General features: G+C 41.9%; 1 long non-coding RNA gene across 1 annotated transcript in view; it reads left to right on the top strand.

Moving 5' to 3' along the window:
- The window catches only part of LOC140255488 (uncharacterized), a 32,196-nt gene extending 14,739 nt beyond the window's left edge, over nucleotides 1–17,457 (top strand). The window contains exons 2-7 of the long non-coding RNA XR_011904484.1: nucleotides 211–369; nucleotides 6,217–6,321; nucleotides 6,924–7,070; nucleotides 11,603–11,780; nucleotides 15,768–15,839; nucleotides 16,327–17,457. This is a non-coding gene — a long non-coding RNA (uncharacterized lncRNA). The remainder of the gene's footprint in view (nucleotides 1–210; nucleotides 370–6,216; nucleotides 6,322–6,923; nucleotides 7,071–11,602; nucleotides 11,781–15,767; nucleotides 15,840–16,326) is intronic.
- Nucleotides 17,458–19,931: the final 2,474 nt, after the last annotated feature.

Genomic DNA, 19,931 nt, shown 5'->3' with positions numbered 1-19,931 from the left:
TTTATTTGTTTGTTTGCCATCACATTCGTCTTGTCAAATAAAAGTATTCCAGTCAAAGAAAATAGGAGGCAGAAGATTCAGGGTGCCGTTTTATAAACAATGGGCTGCGAGCTGTCAAAAAAGCCTCCAAAAAAAACACGAGTCTGGCACACGCTGAATCCATCCCTTTCTGTGGAGGAAGAAAAATATTATTTTTTTTCCCCCATACAGCCGAACTCTTTCACAATCTGCATTGCTCAAGGCTGCAGTAATTGCCACCAGCAACAGGGATGTTGGTTGGAAATCTCCATCCCCAATCGCCTCACCATGAGCAGCATCCACGTGCCCAGGGAGTCCCTCCAGCAAGGCCAGGTGAAAGCATCCTGCAAGGTATGTGCTGTCCCACAAAGCTCCTGGTGACCTGCAGCAGTGCTGTGGGTTAGAAGCAATGTTGTCTGAATCCAGATATTGAGTTCTTTAGTTTTTCCCTGCTGAATAGTAGTGGGCAGAATCCTAGGCACACAGAACACTTTTCCACTTGGGAGGGAGAGCTTGCTCATGATGCTGTTCTGGCCAAAGTTTTCTTACATCTCTCAGATGCCTAAAATCAGTTGTTTTACAGCATTACCAATTACTGACTCAAGATGGTGATACAAACAGTACAAAGTTTGGTTCTCATCTGTCTGGCTTGTGTTGGCTGACAAGTTCATCTTAAAATAGCAATTATCTAACGGGGAAAATCCCACAGATCTAGGCAAGTGGATTGTAAAAATAGCCACTGTTGCTTGTAAGATTCCCAAAGTCATTTTTGGACCACACTCTGGCCAAGTGTCATGGACATATACCTGTTATCAAAAGAAGGAGGGAGAGGCTGGCAAGAATGTCCCTTTAATCTGCCTGGCATCAGTAAATATCTGTGGGTCAGCAGAAGATGTATTTTTAGTTGTAACCACATAAAGCAAGAAAGCCTACTCTTGCCCTGTATTTTTCCATGAAAGAGGTGAAGTAATTCAGGATTTGTGAATAGATCACTGTTCTTGGACCTTCTTTTTTGACCCTGATTCCCTTTATATAACAGTCTTCTGTTCTTCCTGTGGATATGGTGGTGGTGGTGTTTTTTGTTTTTGCTGGGAAAGTTATTTTTGGAATGACGGTTTATAATTGATGTTAAAGCATGGAATAAGGCTTTTATACATATTCTGTGTGCTCACACTTATTTTATGTGATCGCTGTCAAAATTCAGCCCATTTGCTTTCAGTTCTCTCTCCATGCTCATGTCTGCTTCTGTTTCTTTCTTAGTGTTAAGCTTTCCAGGCATGTTGTTGGAAAGAAAAGATTCTCTGCTCAACTCACATCCTTTATGTTGATGTAAAAGTGTTCATGTCTTAACAAGTTAACTGTTGTATTATGTCATCTACGTAGTTGGGTTTTCTTTTCTTTTTTTTTTTTTTTTCTTTTTTTTTCTTTTCTTTTTTTTTTTTTTTTTTTAACTTGAGGGAGGTTATTCTAGTGGGCTATTCTGGCATGTTTATGTGTACTCAAAAGGACAAGGTAATGAAAGTATATTTAGGACTAGCAGTGTTTCCCATTAAACCTAGGAAGAGAGGGTTAAAGGAGAGGAAGAAAATTGTGTATCTTTTCAGCTTGTGGTAAACTAAATCTGGTCTTCCTACAAATACAGAGTAACAATCCCAGTCTTAAAATACATTGCCCTTTGAGGGATGAAGCTTTGCGAGATAGCAACTTCATAGTGTGATGCCACACTGTTATTACTTAAGAATACTCTGTCTTAACCCCAAGGTCTTTGCATCATTTCCCTACTTCTTAAAACAAAAACTCTAATGAAGCTCATTTTGCTCAGGGAACACATGTATAGGGTCATCTTCCAAAGGGTTTTTTTTGTTTGGTTGGTTGGTTTGGGTTTTTTTGTTTGTTTGTTTGTTTTGTTTTGTTTTTTTTTTTTTGCTGTGTATTGACACATGGGAGCAGTTACTGGTTTAACACTGGCACATAACACCTTGCTTATCACACAGTCGGGTTTGTCTGTATTTTGGAGGTGCTGAGTGTGTTGGTTTTCTAAACTCAGACTCTTTTCAGTAAAGACTGGTTCAGTAATCCATGTATGGAAAAGCCCTCGAAGCTTCTGGTGTAGCTTCAAGTGGTGAAGCTATGATGTGTGACTCAGCCTTGGGATGGTTTGTGCTGGTTTTCTTAAACAGTATTTTTATCTTTATTTTGTTTCACAATTCATGAGCTTTTTTGTGAATGAGATAATTTGTTATTTTCAACTACCACTAGGTACATTTTAGACTGCTAATTTTGTGCCATTTTTGATACCAATTATGCCTTTCCTGTAACTTGTTCCAAGATCTGAGCAGATACTCTCAGACATGTGGTAAAGTCATTGTGTCTCTGAAGTGCATATAGATCATCTCAGACTGCATCTCAGAGCAGGTGTCCATGGATAGGGATGACCGTTTTCCATCTGTTTGTTTTATTCTCTGGCTTATTTGTCACTATTAAATGATTACTTCAGTGACAGAGCTCCCAAAGTATGTGTTACTGAATTTCTATTTCAGCCGGAAAGGAAGATGATAGCCTTTTGGCGTGCCTGCAGCTAAGGGAAGAAAAATATGAGCAAAGTGTAGCTTTCAGTTCTGGGACCTTTGCAAGATGATTTTTTAAATAATAACCTTGTAAGGCTCAGCAGTGAGCCTGTGTGAAGGCAGGCTCAGCTGTGAGCCATGGGGTGTGAAGCAAAGCTGTGGGAAGGGGTGGTGGTGCGAGGCAGCCCCTGATCCCCTGTCCCTCGTGGCATCTGGTGTTCCCAGGGTGTAGGTGAGAGAGGAGCAAACAACCAAAACATGAGTATATCAGGTTTAAAGAGCGAGCTCTGGATTAAGTTTGACACATCCTTGAAATGACGGAGCTAAGACAAGCCCAGGCAGGCTGCTGGGCTGGCTGCTCAGCACATTATGGCTGGAGATCAAGCAGCAGGTCTGGAGTGGAGCCGCTATATTTTTAGGGTCCTGACTCAGCCCGGCCTGGAGCAGTGATGAAGAGGATGCTCACTGGGGTCGTGGCTACAGCTGGCTTTGAAGCAGGAGCAGTGCAGCTGAGAGCAGTGTGAGCTTGCCCTTCATCCCTGTGCATCTCAGCCTGTGGCACTCACCCCTAAGTCCTTGCCATCCTCCTATTTACAGAGGTGCATTTTTGCTAAATCTTAGCATTTAGGAAATGCAATGTAAAGGTCAGCCTCTTTTCAGCCAGTTTCTTTGTGACCCTCTCCAGTGCTCTGATGCAGTGTTGGAGCCAATGGCTGTCATTGAGACGTGTGCTGCAGTGAGAAGGAGTGACCAGGAGTGGAGCAGCCTCAGTGCTTCTGCTGCATGAATGGGAAGCAAAGCAGCCATGTGCCCTGCAAGCCATGGTGCTGAGAGAAAGCTGACCCAGAGAGGTACTTGTCCAAAACACCTCTGAGCTTTCCTGGCATTTTTGAGGTGGGGACAGGAAGGTACTGGGGGAAAAGCTGTGGGTTGGAAATGTATTTCCAACTATTTTTAAAGTAAACAAATTCCTTTTGAAATAGTGGGCTTGTTGCATAAATTGTGCATTTGACAGAGTAAGTGGTGGGATGTTATGGTAATTACTGATGTCTCTTGAATATTTGGTTAACCACTGCATGTAATCCCACATGCAGTAGCCTTTCCAGGGAGAATTTAGATGTACCCTATGGGCAGGATTAACTGTTAGTCTCTTGTTTCAGCAGTTTTTCAATTATTTTATTCCAGCACAAGGAGTCTTCCATTTTGGAGAAATAAAGGTGTCCTTTTGACATCTGACTTTAAAAAGTGTAAAAATCCCCTCCTGTACCTGTGTGCGCTCAGCAGTTGGATGGCCACTAGGAGGTCTGTCCAAACACTAAAGACCCCAGCTCAGTTGCAGAAATGGACTTTACTTCTCCCTAAATGCAGTTCAACATACAGAACATGAATTAGTGTAAGGCTGAACTCTGCCTTTCAGGTCAGATTCTTTCAGAGATATTAACATTTGAGAAGGTACACATCCCTAATCTTCTTCTCTAACTGGCATCCAAAACACCCATACCGCCCCACCCTGTCCCATATTTTCTCTTCAGCCTGTTATTTTATACTCCCCTTCCTTGTAAGTTCTTCCTGGTGAAGTCTCCCTTGATTTACACCCTGGGGTGTGCCCACAGCCCGTGGCGTGGCATCGTGACAGGAAAGTGACCCACACTCCCTAAGCTCAGTTTTCCTCTGTGAGGAATGACACATCCTTGGGCTACTGCTCTTGCTTTGCACGTTAGAAGAATTGCCAACCAGTATAAGATTTCTGTTCCATCTTGTCACTTGCCTTCGTTCATCAGACACTTCTGAGAAAGGTGAATCCTTTTAACATAAACAGTGTTCAGACAGATGGAAAATACTGGGGCAAGGGAAGCTTCCTTCCCAGGGCAGGAAATCCTTCAAGTGTGCTGAAAGCCTTATTGTCTTTCATGGGATTTCAATGTGAGCATGAAGATAAATGCATGTTCAACTAGCTGATTTCCCAAATCAGAGTTTTTCTTACCTGGACAGAAGTACAGAGGAGTCAGTAAGGGTCAGATTGCCTTTATAGTGTTTATGAACGGTATTGGTACCTGTACAGCATGCATTTATAGATGTTATGTGCATTCAGGTGTTGCTATCTGCTTTTAGCTCATTTTTGCCTATTTAGAATGCTCCTTCCTCATTAGGAGGCAGTACAAGTCTTACAGCCACTCCACCCAGAGCTGCCCATGGTGCGATTGGGGTGGGTGTGGAGCACTCCCTCCACCCTGCCTTGTGCCCTTCCCTACAGCTCTGATACCCAAGTAGAAAGCAGACTCTGGTGCTGCTATCTCTGATATCTTCTCTTTCAAAAACATTAATCACAAATAAAAAAATCTATTATGGCTACTTACCAACAGAAATCCTCATAAGCGAGCTAAAGTAAGATCTTAGCTCATTGTAGTACAATTTGAACCTTAGGAAAATGTCAGCTGTAAGCCTTTGCACTCTTCTATATAACATAAACCAGTTTCCAAAGTGGTGTTAAATACAAATTAAATACGTATTTCACTAGGGATGGACTTTTTTATAACTTACAGAGGTTACAAAAGCAAACTTTGACCAGCTCTTAAATGCAGAAGCCACAGAAATAGCTGAGGTGCGTTTTGGGATGTAGAAATTGGCACGAGGCATCTCAGTATCTAGATGTATGCAATGGAAATCCAGTGGCATGAATATTTTAAAATATATGATATTTCTTGTTTCTTTTTCTGTCTGTAGACATTCATGTGACACCTTTTAGCTTTGGCTTTTTAAGTTACTCATTACTGATTGCAGTGTAGAATAAACTGGGCATAAGAATGGTGCAGTTCCTAATCCACGAATCAACATTTATCAACTAATAGAAACAAATACTGCAAATTCTGTTTGGTTCCATACTATTTGGAAATAGAACTGGACTTCTCTTTGGTGCCCAGAAATTTGCTGGGTGCTTCCAGGGGAATTCTCTCACTGCTGACAGCCTAAGTTTCCTGGCCAGAGTTGTTAACAAACCAAATTAAAGGGGGTTCCAACAGAACTAGGGACAGAGGAGGACAGCCATGGTCTGGGTGCTGCTCTGGATGGGTCATCATGCACCAGGCTAGCAGGACAGATGGGGACAGTGGCCTTCTGCTCCTTGGGTCCCTCACCAGCCCAGTTCTGGCTGCAAGCATGTGAGAGAAGGGTGAAGTTCTATTGCAATGTGATATAACTTCTTGAGAAGCTGCTGCAAATAACTGGGCATTACTTTGTTTGCATTGTGAGCTGTCTGGTGAGAGTGAGCTTAATGAGGGATTTAAAAGAAAAGATGCAGTAAGCTGAGTGTAGTTAACAAAACGTTTCCTTGTGGAGAGATGGCAGAAGAAAGAGAAAACATCGCCTTGGGAAAACCTGAGAGGAGCAGCAGGAGTGCGTATGTAAGTGCACTATTAGAGCCTAATGAAACCAGAGCTGGACTGGCAAAGGAAGAGCAAGGGGCAAGTCTGCAGGTGGCAAAACATGGATCCTGAAGCCAGACAGCCCTAGGATGTCTCCCACCAGGTTTGGGATCACTCTGAGAAGACCAAACTTGACAACAGAGCATGAGGAGCTCTGATTTTGAGGGATCCCTGAGTTGAATTATTATTTATTATTATTATTATTTTAGGGCCATCAGAGGAGCTGAGTCAAGGGCAGATGAGCCTGAACATCTCTGTAAGGTTGTAGACAAAGAATTACCAGGGACTGGATGCATGTGGGGAGGACAGAAGAGGTAAGGAGATGAAGGTACTGCATCATTGTGTATTCACATGGAAAGAGGGCAGTGGCACCACTGGTGGGGATGGGGAGATGTGAAGGGGCTTTGGGGAAAGGTGAAGATAGAGCTTGTACTCTGGAAGCAGACCACGCCAACCAGCAGCAGACCAAGATCTGCTCCTGCCGTGCTGGCAGTAAGCCCAGCAGGACACAGATCCGTGTGGTAGTCCATGCTGCACTGTGGGGTAACAGGGAGGAAGGAGAGTGCATCTAAGCCAATGCACACAGAACCCAGCTGCAAAGGTTCTACTCTTTTTGGGACAGGCACCCATGGGTTTAATATGAGGCAATCATATACAAATGCAGGCACCGTGCATGCAGGCTCCTTGTCAGACAGCCAGCACCTGGATGCTCAAAAGTTATGAAGACTCAACAGAAAATAATGCAATGATTCCTAAGCAATTTTGGAATCTGGGGTTGGGAAGTAAGCTCATTTACATTTAAATACCATAAGCCCCTGGAAGAGTTTGAACATCTCATTATGCTTGGCAGACAGCTTTTTCTTTTTGCTGTGTCTCCTGTTACTATCTCATTAACAGCTGCCTCCTGTCGTTTCAGTGTCAGGCTACCTGTTTCTGAGCTGATCCTGTGCATGAGGGGCATTGCTGCATCTTTCTCAAGCCTCCTGTTTCAAAAGTCTACATATCCTCATCAGACTTTTCTGTAAGCTCCTGCACTGAGCAACAGACGTGAAAAATAGCCCAGGTATTCCTATAGGCCTTTTCAAGACCTTCTATTTCTGTCACTTTTTCCCGTTTTGGTGTGGTTTGCTGTAGACTTGGGTAGCACTCTCTGGGTGGAGTGTACATCAAGGTGGTTCATTTGTGATATGTTAATTCAAGTTGATGTTTGGGTTTGCAGGGATGATTTTGTGCAGCAGGTTTTTGTTGTAAAAAGCAAAGCTGACCTTTAAAGTCCAAAGGCCATATTTATGAATGACTCATCCTGCTCTCAGTGAGGGTGAAGATTACAGTATGCAAACAAAAGATGAAACATACTTCTCTCATGTAACTTTTTGAGAAAGCAGTATTTGCCCATGGCATTCACCAAGGGAGATTTCCCTTTGTGTGCAAGATGAAAATGGGGCAGGCTACAATAAAAGGCATTGTTGGTCCCAGCATGCAAAGAATGATGATCCAAGAACTAAAATAATAGGAAAGTGTTGGGAGGGAATTTAGTTCGCAAACATGTCAGGATAGCTTCAGGCTTACTCAAGTTTTGATTCAAGCTTTTCATTCTTCTTAAATTCTTTCCAGGCCAAAATGAATTAAATAGTTGCTAATCCTCAGTCCTCCAGTGTTTCACTGGGATCAGCGTGTGAGGATGGCCTCACAGGGCAGCATTTTCAGGCTGCAATTCCTTAATGACAGTCCGCCCCAGGGAACCACACAGTGTGTACTTCTGTGCTGTGAGTATGCTCTGTTCCTTTGGACTCCAGCACTAAGTTCTCTGCAGGAGGGTCTTTTCTTCTGTTTGTCCTGGAGAGCATCTGTCATGACAGTCAGTATGACCGTGTATTGCACCCAACATCAGTAGTGGGCTATAAGGAATTAGGTTTGTGGAGCTGGTTTCCAAACTAGAATATTGCCTTACAGATGTGCTTATAAAGCACTGAAATTAGAACTGGTCTTGCTGAGCCACACCTAGACAGATAGTGGAGGCCTGGACCTAATAAATAAGTAGTTCTTTCTTTTTCTCTTGCTAGTTCTATCAGGATGTCTCCAAGTGAAATGATAATACTATTAACAGCAAAACAGTAAGAATATTTAAAAAAGCTTTTGACACAAATTATTTTTAAGAAGAGTTTTAGGGTGAAAAAATATCTCTATGGAAGTTGAGATGTCTTTTTCTCTTCTTCTTCCTTATCCCCAGTGAAAGCCTGCAGGTTCTAACACCAGAGAAGAATTTGCAGCAGCAGCCCAGTGTAACAACTATGTAATTTATGTCCTACGGCCCTATCAAATATAATTACAAACCGTGTTCATAGTGCTGCAAATTACACAGCATTCAGCAGTGTGAGAGACAGTACACTGCCTGTTGTGATAGATGATCCCACACCTAGCAGTGACTGGCAGCTTCTGGGAAATAGCCAGGCATCCCTTTGTGCCTGGCTGATGAGGGACAGATGGTCTTTTTCTCCTTCAAGGACAAGTCTGTTCAGGCTTTATTTGTGACAGTTTATGTGCATATTAATTATTTGTATTAAAGGAGGCCAAATATAGTATTTATTTTCAAGCTAAAATACATCCATATTAAGTGAGATTTTTAACTGTATTTTTGCATCAAAACCAGTTCTGACTGTTGAGTATTTATTCTCTCTGACAATGGAGACAATTTTCATGAGCTCGAAGGAGACTTTGTGCTTGTCTGGCAGTGCAGATTCCTTTATACCTGCCTGGGAGGCCTTTCTGCCCTTCTGGAGCAGTGCAGCAGAGACTGAGGATAAATGAGAACAGAAGTGCTATTAAAAGGACCAAAAAAAGGCATAACCCAAGTTAATACTCTTTAATGTTCATAATGCTGTTCTTAACCATTCCTCAGAATTTCTTACATCATTTGGAATGGCTCAAGGGGAATGACTGGCTCCCTCCCACTCTTTCTTTTCTCCCTAGCTTATTTTTTCTTCAGTGAGCATAGTTAAACCCTGCTCAGCTAATTTTGTGGATTAGTAGCAATAACCAAACCACTCTGTTCAAGCACAAGGTGATTTGTACAGCACAATGTCTTGGACATTGTAGTCTTGAGCTGCTGGGCTAAGTGGGGTGCTCTTGGCTTTTAGAGTCCTTGCTTTTGGCTCTGTGGGTCTTTAATGGGTGTTCCTGCTTAATTCACAATAAAGTGATAATCATCATGATAAAGTAAGTGTCCTGAGCTTTTAGTGGCTTTTCAGTGAGCTTTGCACAGCTTCACTAATTGCATTAGTTTCAGATCTGAATTATTGAAAGCTTCTGGAGGGGAAAAAAAAACAACAAAAAAACTCATTTTGGTCAAGGACAATTAGGAGATGTTCCTGGAACCTCTTTGCACTACTTGAGTTCAGCTATCCATTAGTTGCTGTTACTTGTGCATCATCAAAAGTGTGCCAGGATAATTAAAGATATAAAGAAATGTGTTGTATCGGTCCTTACAAGAAAAGTAGAATGTGCTCTATGTGCTCTTTCCTATTAGAATCCAAACCTGCCTCAGCAAATAAAGGTCCTATGAACAGTGCTATGACAAAACACACAAAGGACGGAGCCTCATTTCCAAGAGGATCAGGCAGATTCTTGATGTCAGAATGAAGCAGCTCCTGGCCCATTTTTGGATGCTCTCAGCAGTGCAGGATCTAATGACCTGCTTCCCGCATGGCTGGCTGCTGGTGCACCATTTTATCGCTACCACAGCCTGTGCTGCTCCTCACTCTGTCTATAAATGCTGCCGTGCTGCAGCTCACAGTGCAGAGCCTGAGCTGGAAGTGATGACCAGAGCTGATCCTGAGAAGCTTGGTGCAATAAAAGAAACAAGTGGCTGAGGAATGAGAAGCAAGAGAGCAGATCTGTATGGAGACTGACCTGGTCGGGGCAGTGGGTGGGCTGCAAAATTCAGTGGAAGGTGAAAAGCAGAGAAAATGGAGTAGAAGAGGAAAGAGGATGCCCCAAAGGCCTGTAAGAATCCAGTGTGGTGACTGGGCCACGTGTGGAACCAGGTATAAACAGGGATTTATTTGATTATTTTTAAAAAAAATACTGCAGTGTTGGTGACAACAGCAGTCCTGACTGTAGTGATCTTAATGAACGTGGTACAAGGGATGCTTCAGGTAGAAGGAGAAATGTGAGGTTTCTTGTGTGTGTAATTAGGACACTTGGCAGCTGGGTAAGCTTTAATTGCCATCCTGAGCTCCACAGCTTGCCAGAGAATGAAGAGAGCTATTGATTTCCATCTGGGTACACAATTTATTTCGTAGAGCTCGTCAGCCTGATATGTATCTTCATTCTCTGTCACTGCTGTGTGCAAGCTATTGCTGCTTTCACCTCAGATTACAGGTGGGTCTTCAGCTGAATATGTGGCCAAAATTGCAAGGAGTTAGCTATAAAATCTGCCTCATTTATTGTACTGTCAGTGCACAATGTGCTGTTTGTTTGGGAGACTCTCCACACTTCTAGGTCCTTATATAGAGCATCTCTTTGCTGCTCATTGCTCAAAAACAAAATAGGCACAGGAAGATCCTTCTCTGTCTTGTGAGCAGGAGCAAGGCAATGTTTATTTTATACAATGCATGTTTGTTTATAAGTGTTGTGCTTCTGAGCAGAGGACTGGATCAAAGTGGATTTTGTATTTCCCATTGAAGACACAAATGTCCATGGTCAACATGATCTCTTCTGTGGGTGACTTCTAAATTTCACGGGCTGAACACCACATTTTTGCCCTGTAGTTGACAGTTTCTTTGTTCCAGGGGAGCACAGCTAGGGCAGTTCATGATCTTGAAAGAGAGACATGAGAAATGAGAACTCATATGCAAGGCACAAAATGAAACAATTTAATTTGGGAAAAACAAAAAATATAGGGGAAATGTTGTGGGAAAAGATGGAGAAGAGAGAGTAGGAGGTCGAATTACTATGTACGAAGAGCTTTAGACAACTAATCCAACACTGCACATACAATGGAGGTCAGTGCAGAGTAAGCTGTGAGTATGGCTTTCTGAAATAAAAAAAATAAAGGTTAGAATAATGAAATTCCTTCTGTTGAGGAACTGATAATGAGTACAATGCTACACACTCAGCAGATACAATTTATAGGGAATTCCATCATATAGTTCCCCAGGGGGATTGTGTGCTATACAGTAAGAACTGCATGAAATCATGGTCAATAGAAAAAGTTGTTGGATGTACCCAATTCTAGCAAATTATTTGTACACCAGGTGGAAGAAACATAAACACATCTAGCAGTGGTTTTCCTTTTGCCCACATTTTCATCTGGAGTGACTTTTCTAGAACAGCTCTGCACTGACAGCGATGATAAGGTGGAATTGGCCTCCAGATATGAAAGCACTGAGGAAGGGTGCCAAAGTTAAATGATGGCATAAATTAAAATGGAAGTAGTGTTTGAGTAATGTCTAAAAAGTAGTCATCTAAAAGTAATCCTGTCTAGTGTTTGATACTTTAAAGCTCTTTTCTGACTTAACAGGAAAGAATTGCCTCACTTGGTTTAGTACAGGCACTGACTATTACCCTCTCACCTTTTTGTTTGTCTTCTTATAGGAATGCTTTAATTCAACACAGTAGGGAAAGAAAATGACTTCCAAATTGAAACAGGCCCTCTTGGACACAGAGATTTATATCTGTTTGTCTCTAAGATCTAATACCATTAAAATAGTCTGTAGTGAAAAGCAGACGTAAACGTGGACAAGATAATGGAGATTAAAAACAACAACAAAAGGTAAGTTTTAGATCTATACTTGCCTATTTTAAAATGAGAAAATGGTGCATTTTCAGTTGGTTCGTTAGATCTTGAATTTCATTTTGTTTGATTATTTTTAAATCATGATGTCACTGCTGCTTTACTCTCATGTATATATATCTCCCTTTCTAATCAGGAGATGACAGCATGCACAGCAGAAGTAATTTGGTACCTCAGACAGCTGTTAAAATACAACAGCTATTGATATCTCCTTTGTTATTCAGTATTGGATCATAGTCTCATTTCATATACAAAGTAGTTCTACTGTTTGTAACAAAATACTCCCCACATGACACTGTCTTGTCATCTTTGCTGTTCCTAGTGAGACACAGGGAAATGACTCACAGCATGGTGTGTCCTACTTTGGGTACTTTAAGCACTGAGGTGCTTCCCCAGGCCTTTGACAGTCAGGTCTTGAAAGAAGAGAACCCAGAAGTGTAAATGCCTGAAATAATTGGTTAACTTTTGAAAATATGCATTTTTCTTGTAAAAAATGATAGAATTGCTTTTCCTTCTGCTATTCAAAGTTGTTTAAAATTGCTTTCTACAGTTTCATTCCTCCATTAATTCATCTGTTAAAGTGAGCAGATAGTTACAACTTAAGTCTGTACATCCTGTCAAACTGTGACCATAATCATTAAATAATTTTATTTTATTTAGATGCATAATAGAGTTTCTTCCATTCCCATTTACTGAGTTTGTTACCATATGGTATTGCTTCTCTGATCCTGAACATGAGCATTTTGCAGTACCAGTCTGTATGTATTTATAGCAGTCAGGAGCAGAACTGGCAATATAGATGAAGTATGCTTTTCTGTCACTGCTTTCAGAGAAATCAATATGAGAGCTATCTGCTTTCAGTGCTGATTTTGCCTTTGCAGTTATGTTATGAAAGCCATAACTGGTCCTCTCCATTTCACAAACTTTTCAAACAGAGCTGAATGCATTGGGCCAGTGAAGCTATTGGCATACTCAGTATGTGAGCTGAATTCTTGAGAACAATTCTTAAGACAACATGCCTCCTTTTTAAATAACATGGTTGGCAGTGCTTACATGCCTGCAGTATGGAAGCATCTGTACGGAATATTTGCAGCACACAGCAAATGGTCTTTTACATGTCATCAGAAGGCCTCAGGATCTGGGGGAAAGAAAGTGTGGCAATCATCAGTTTTATGACATAACTACGAAAAGGTGAATGTGCTCTTTTACTGGTGTCACTGGGCATAGGACCACGAGCTTGGGTAGATGTGAAACTCCCATAGAGCTAAACCAAAGTAGTTGTTCTTTTGGTAGAATTCCTGATGACAAGTTAAAGGATAAGAAGATTTACATTATCAACAGAAAGTTGCTGGTTTAATTGCTTTTGTCTTTTAATAGCAGTAATTCTGTTTGTTCCACCTTCTTGTTCTTTGTGTTTGGAATGAGGTGCAAAGTCTCAGTTTGAGTTGTACTGATCTGCAGGATCATTTAGACCGTGCAAAAACCTCTCCATGAAGATCAGTAAGAGGCACAGAGATTTTCAAATAGGTGGGGGTAGCCTCGTGCATCTGTACAAGATAGGAAGCAATCACCTAAGAGCCAGGCTGCAAAGGCTGTGCTGGTGCCTGTGGGCTCCAGTCTCATGCTCTGCAGATTTGCAACCAGCATATAGGGCTGCACTGGCAGGTTCATGATCTGCAAGGGGGAACTAATAGCAACATTTTCTCAGTGGACATGAAGGCTGATGTACTTCTCAGGAATCCCTACTGGGTTTTGTGCTCTCCAACACGTTTATAAGGAATCAGAAGAGGGAGGTGAAGAGTGATATGAAAAAGTCACTGATGCTACTAAGTTTACTCAGCAGTGTTCTGCTTACAGAACTTCAGCGCAAGCTCTGCTTGCAGGACAAGTGAGCAGATTGCATCTATTCAAGTGATGTGCATAGGGAGAAATGTTCCTACTGCTAAATTCGCTGAGATGAGTTCCAGTATAGTTATTGACATTTGGAAAGCAGATACTGAAGCTTAGTATATGCTTCAGCTCAGCATTTCCTCCGAATCAAATGTTAGGTGGTGTCGAGGCTGCCTCATTTCCTGCTGCTCTGTCAGTTTGTTTGCTGAAGTGATCCCTGTGCTGCCTCCAGACCCAGCTGTGTGCAGTGGCACTGCTTGCCAGGAAAGATTATGGGAAGTAGTTATACTCCTTCTGAACTGCACCTTACCTGTTTCATTTCTCCATTATTTTTCAGCTGGTGAGATAGAAGTATCCACAGACCTCCCCATTAAGTAATGAGGAACAGCATAATTTAAAATGGAACAAGTTAATCACCTGGTATCTCATTAAGCCTTCCTACCAGTGTTGCTCCCTTGTTTGCTACCTGCCTCCTATGGAAGCAGTACATATTACTTTGGTATGGAGGGGCAAAGAGCTATTGAATATTTCCCTTTGAAGAAGAAAGGATTTTCTTATGTCTATTCTGTGATGGATTACAGCAATAGTTATTGCCCCAAGCCTGAATACATCAATACAGAAGCTAATCATTGCATCTTGTTATGTTTTATAGCTTAACTCTGACACCTAGGACAGCATAATAATAAATTCTTAAAATATAAAAAAATATTAAAAGAAAGAGTTCATTGGTAATCTTTTACTTTCTTAGTTCAACCTGTGATGTATTAACCTGTCTCTAACACTGATCTTAGTGCCAAAGTAGCTGGCAAAAGACCTGCTTGCCCTTTGTAAGCATGTAAGAGAAACCACAAAGTTGTTGACTTGTGTGAGTACATACAGCTATATATAACCTATATGTGAACATGTGTATATTTATATCTCCATATTTTCTTTCCAAGAATAAAGAAGCTGATTCCAGTTTACTTTTTTTTTTTTTTTTTTCATGTGAATATACAGTTTCTTAGTTTCATTTGCAGGTTATTGACCAAATTAACATCAAAAATGTACCCAGCATTTGCAAGCCAAGGTTAAAAAATATTTGAGTGATAAGAATGTCTGAAAATTTGTTCTCAGGGAGCTGGCCACTGAAAAGAATAGGAAATACAAACCAAGAAATGCTACAGCCAAAATGTCACTGCATCTCACTGCTGAGGTCACAAGGGCTTTTCAGGCAATGAAAGGAAAGGACAGCTTGCCACACCTGCAGGGTGCTGCCAGCTGGTCTGCTGGCTTCCTAGAAAAGGAAAATGGAGGCTTAGGATAAATATTAAAAAGCAACTCAAGACACTTTGCAAAGGGTCTGGGCCCTTTAGAAAATATTAACCTGGATCAGTCAACATTTTCAGTCTTTTGTTTGTTTGTTTGTGTTTGTTTGTTTGTTTTTTGTTTATTATTATTATTATTATTATTTAGAGATTAAAGGTATATTTTTGATGGAGGACTGGAGGAAAGAAAACACAGCACATCCATCCATCATCCTTGCCATATCAGTGCCTCCTTGGTTCAGGAGCTGTGCCTTTCCAAAGAGTACCTCCCACCCATACCTCCAGGAGTCTCTGTGTCCTTCCCTGTCCACAGGGGCACCTGCAGCACTGCCTGGGCAGTACCTCTGCACCACCCCACAGCTTTACATTCTTGAGACCCATTGAAAAACAGCGGCATAAGTGCAAATTGCATGAGCCATCCCTGTTTGTACTACCAGTGCTGCTAATTCCTTGCCAAGCTGATAAAACAGCATACTTAATTAAAAATGCTCTCCAAAAGCTGCAAAAGGTCTTACTAACTGATTTTCCCAGGTCAGCCACAATAAAAGCAAATTACAAAGCACTTACTCTGACTCCTCTTTCTCTTGTGGGTAGCATAGTGTTCGTGGTGTGTTGCTGGGAAATGTATCCTTCAGGGAAACAAATCATGCTGTTCTTTTTTGTAACAGAGATGTCAGATACTGTAATTCAGCACAAATTCCCACAGATTACCAGTCTCACTTTTTAGTCCTGATTGTCAGAAGTACCTAACCCAGGCTATTTTTTTTTTCAGCATGTGTATTGAAGAAGAGATTCTTCCCCTTCAGAAGAAGAATGGCAGAGGTGCACATAAGGCACGGTGCAGGTGAGGTTACATGAGCACAGCACAGAAATCATCAGAATCATGCAGCTCTCCCTCAAATAATCTGTTTGCTCAGCCAAGTAAATCCAAAAGCTGATCCTATTGGTAGCAGTGCAACCGATTGTAACAAAACATGTGGGAAGACTATAAATGCCAGGAATGCCCTGAGTTTCTGAGTTTTGCCCAGGCTCCTTGGTGCCATAAGTCATGGCAACAATGCTGCCAAAGCTGAGTGTAAAGAATCACCCTTTGACAGTATTGTCTCCCAACAACTGCTTAGCTGTAAGCTCAGGGAAATTCTTCCTTCTCTGGAATATGCAAAATGCCAGCAGAGGCCCAGTTCTTTATCCCATATCAGACAAAACAAATACTGTGGAGCAGCTAGATACAGGATTAATCTGACCCTTGTTAGACTCCGTGAGATAGCTTGGGTTCAGCTCAGGCAAGGGAAAATGCTGCTCCCCAAAATACTTTCTTTGTGTTCTGGCAGGTGCACTGCTGATTTACACCATCCAGAAAGAACTAGTCACCCAAGAGCAGCCTGTTACATGCCAAGCTAGGGATGTCCAGCATTTGGGAAATGTAAAGTGCTCTGGAGCCTGTCCTTGCTTCATACACCAGGGTAAAATTAAGTGAGGTGATACATTGTCTAAATTGCTGATCTTTACTCCGCTAAATGAGAAACCCAACCACTTATTTAGTAAAAATACTGTTCAATAGAGTCACAGTGTTATTTTGTATTACAGAGCAGAAATTGGACATTACTGTCAATTACCTAGGTGAGAACTTCTTTGACTCACTTTTCATGTATCTAAAGCAGGATTAAAATAAGGTTTTCTCTTTTATGGCTGTGAGCAAGACTCAGTCCTGTGCCCTTACTATCAAAATGAAAGACCCATTGATCATAATGGGAGATTTTCCTGCAAAGTGTCTGTTTCTGTTATAACAGCATTTGGCTATGGAGTACTTGCTCAGTCTTGTACTGAGATGAAGAATCTCTAAAACTTCTTCTCCTTTAAAAATGTGAAATTCAGTGTCTCTTCATCTGCCCGGTACAGATTCAGCCACCACCGTGTGAAGTGCTGTGTGCTTGGTGGCCTTCTTGCCCATGGTCTTCAATTCCTCAGGCAGCATTTCATTATGGTGCGAGACATGTTCAGTAAGGCATTAGGGCCAGAGGTGCTGTTCCTGCATCTGCAAGCAATGGGAAGTGATGTTCAAGGTAGCCTTGTAGCATGCCTGAGCAATTGGCTCTGTAGTATACCTTTGTGTTCAGCAGTGATCTAGATTTTCTTGTTGTTGTCCCTTAGACTGTTCAGCAGTAGTGGCCAGCTGTGACCATTCACCTAGAATTGTACTAGGGGCTTGTGCATTTGCTAGACATTAGGGGACTTCAGAATCATCATTACAAAGCTGATTTCACTAAAATTATCAGTTATTTCTGGTGTAACAGTGATAACAGAACAACAGGACTGGAACCGACCTTCCCTTATCCATCCTTCTTTCCCACCTCCAGCCCTCTGCTCCTGACAGACAGTTTTTTTAATGACTTAAAACACCTGGTGCTGGGGCTGCCTGTTGTTCCCAGTAATCTTTTCTTCGCTCCCTGATGTTGGGATTTTTTCTCTACTCTTCATTGCAGTAATCTAAGTTTCATGCTTGTCTTCAACATGGTGGATAAGGACAGATTATTCCTTCAGTCTTTGCAGCAGCTTTGTACTGAGCTGCAAATTGCTCTCAAACCACGGCTGTGAAAAAAAAATCTTATCAATATGCTGTCAGTGATTTTGTCAAATGGATGGATTTTGCTCTGTTTATTGATGACTTCTCTGTCATACATTTTAAGCCATATCTTCTCTTTCAGTGTCTGTTGCATTCTCCTGAAAGCGAATGCACTATTCACATATGCCTCTGCAAATGCATTTTGCAAAGCAATTTTCTTGTCACTGTCACTGCCAGCAGACAAGTCTGTGTAGTGTCAGTCAAAAAAAATAAAATAAAATAAAATAAATAATAATAATAAAATAGATTTGCATTCTTTTCTGTATTTTCTGTATAAAGTGTTCTTCCACATACCATTTTCTATGATATTGTTTGAGTGGTCTGCATTGTATCTTCTGATATGAGAGCTGTTTCCATCATTCTGTATGAATTTCATAAGCGATGCAGCTTTCTTCTTGCTGGGAGTCAGCTTTGCTCTGTTACAGCAGTCGCTCCAGCAGGACAAATTACTGGGAGCTTGCTGGATATATAGCAAGGTAGACAATAAATACTATGTAGATGGCTGAAGCTGGGCCATTTTTTAGTATTGTATATGATGAATTTTGAACTCATGCAAAACTGTGTGAACACGTTTTATTGCATAATGCTAATTCTGAGCAAACTGATATTTTGTTAATCTTATTATAAATATGCACAATTTTCCTCTGGCTGCATCTGTTCCTAGATTGTTCATGATGCCTCTCTATTCAACAAAAATAACAGAACAATCATGACCAGCAAATAGTTCTCCATTTGTATGTACAATGCTCCTTCTTATAAATTTGTGAAACTAGACAGGGTTTCTTACTGTAGTAATTATTTCTGCAACCTTGCTCTAAATAGATAACATTGTGTATTTCCAAGATACATAATGTTCCCTGCATGCCTCTGTCCATACAACATTTCCCCTTCCTCTGGCCCTGTCTACTGTGGCAGGGTGTGCAGGAGATGCTAGAGAAGACACCAGGCCAGCTCCTGTGGGCCACCTGAGACCTGGTCAGTGGCAGTGCCTCCAGGGCAAACCATGTTGTCCTGTCACATAAGTGCAGAAATGATCCCAAGGAGGTACCCTAGCATGTTTTCACACTGCACAAAGATAGCAGCACTTTCTCTTCTGTCTAAAAGTCATGCTAACAAAAGAAAAAAACAAAACAAAGATTGACAATGGCCACATCCCAGATCTGTAATGGGTAAAAATAGGCTCTAGTGGCTGTGGAAGAACTGCACATTACACTCCTCAAGCTACTGAATACTATATACCAGAAGCAGTACAATCCCATCTGTAGTTGTTTCTCAAGAATTTCAAGCATCCAAAATGATGGCAGCTCAATTGCCTGCCCATTTGTTTAAAGAGAGTAATATTTGCACATTATTCAGTGAATCACTGTTATTCAAACAACTGCGCCTCAGCATGCTACATAAAGGCAGCCGTTACGGGGCGTATGGAGAACGTGTGAGAAATGCAGATGAACATCAAGACAGCTGCCATTTTAGAAGCACACTCTGATATTTCCTTCATGTCATTCATTAGTTATATCCCCAAACTCTGAACACGTGCCTGTGTCCACAGAAGCACGGCTGAGGCAGCTTGCCCAGTTTTTGTCTGATCACCGAAGGGGAACACAGTGCCGTGTGTGGGCAGTCTTCTCTAAGCTTCTCTTCTGTGACCAGGGGACACCTGCCAGTAAAAATGGCTGGAAAGAATGCCCATATTCCTCTCTTCCCATCTGCTCTGGTGAGGAGAGATTGCTGAGGCACTTGGGAGGGCGGCAGCATTGTTGGCAGCATCACTGGAGCTGGTGCTGGGGACATCTCCTGCAGAGTGAGGTCTGGTGGCAAGCCAAAGTTGCTTCTGTGGGGAGCTAGAGTTGTGGAGGGTCAATTGAGGGCTCCCCTCAGCCAGGGTAGCCTTGAATCAGGCAGGGGCATGGGGAAAATCTCCTGGGGTTTCTTGTAGGGAGAGTGATAGAAAATCCCTATTGTCTCAGTCCCCAGTGCAGAGGTGGAGCAAGATGCTGGTGCCCCCACTAGCTAGTTTGCCCTGCAGAGGTAGAAATTTCACTGCCTTAAAGGAATGAAAGATCATGACAAGCTCTCCTGACAATCAGTCCTGTAGAGTCATTTGGAATCGGCTGTGCTCGTTTGTTCCGGATTGCATTCAGAAGTGCCTTCCTTTGTGGGAGATCTTGCATGTGCTGTTAGGGACAAAACACTGGCCACAGGGGAGCAAGTTGCTGTGGGTGGGCACCGTGGGGCTGGCAGCAAGGCTACATTGCCCACACCAGGCTCAGGTATAGAAGCATGTCAAGATGCAGGTGTCTGACTTTTGTGGAT

This window comes from Excalfactoria chinensis, chromosome 8 (genome assembly GCF_039878825.1).
Source record: "Excalfactoria chinensis isolate bCotChi1 chromosome 8, bCotChi1.hap2, whole genome shotgun sequence".
Lineage (NCBI taxonomy): Eukaryota > Metazoa > Chordata > Aves > Galliformes > Phasianidae > Excalfactoria > Excalfactoria chinensis.
Note: the sequence above shows the minus strand (reverse complement) of the source record. Positions and strands in the feature narration are given on the sequence as shown.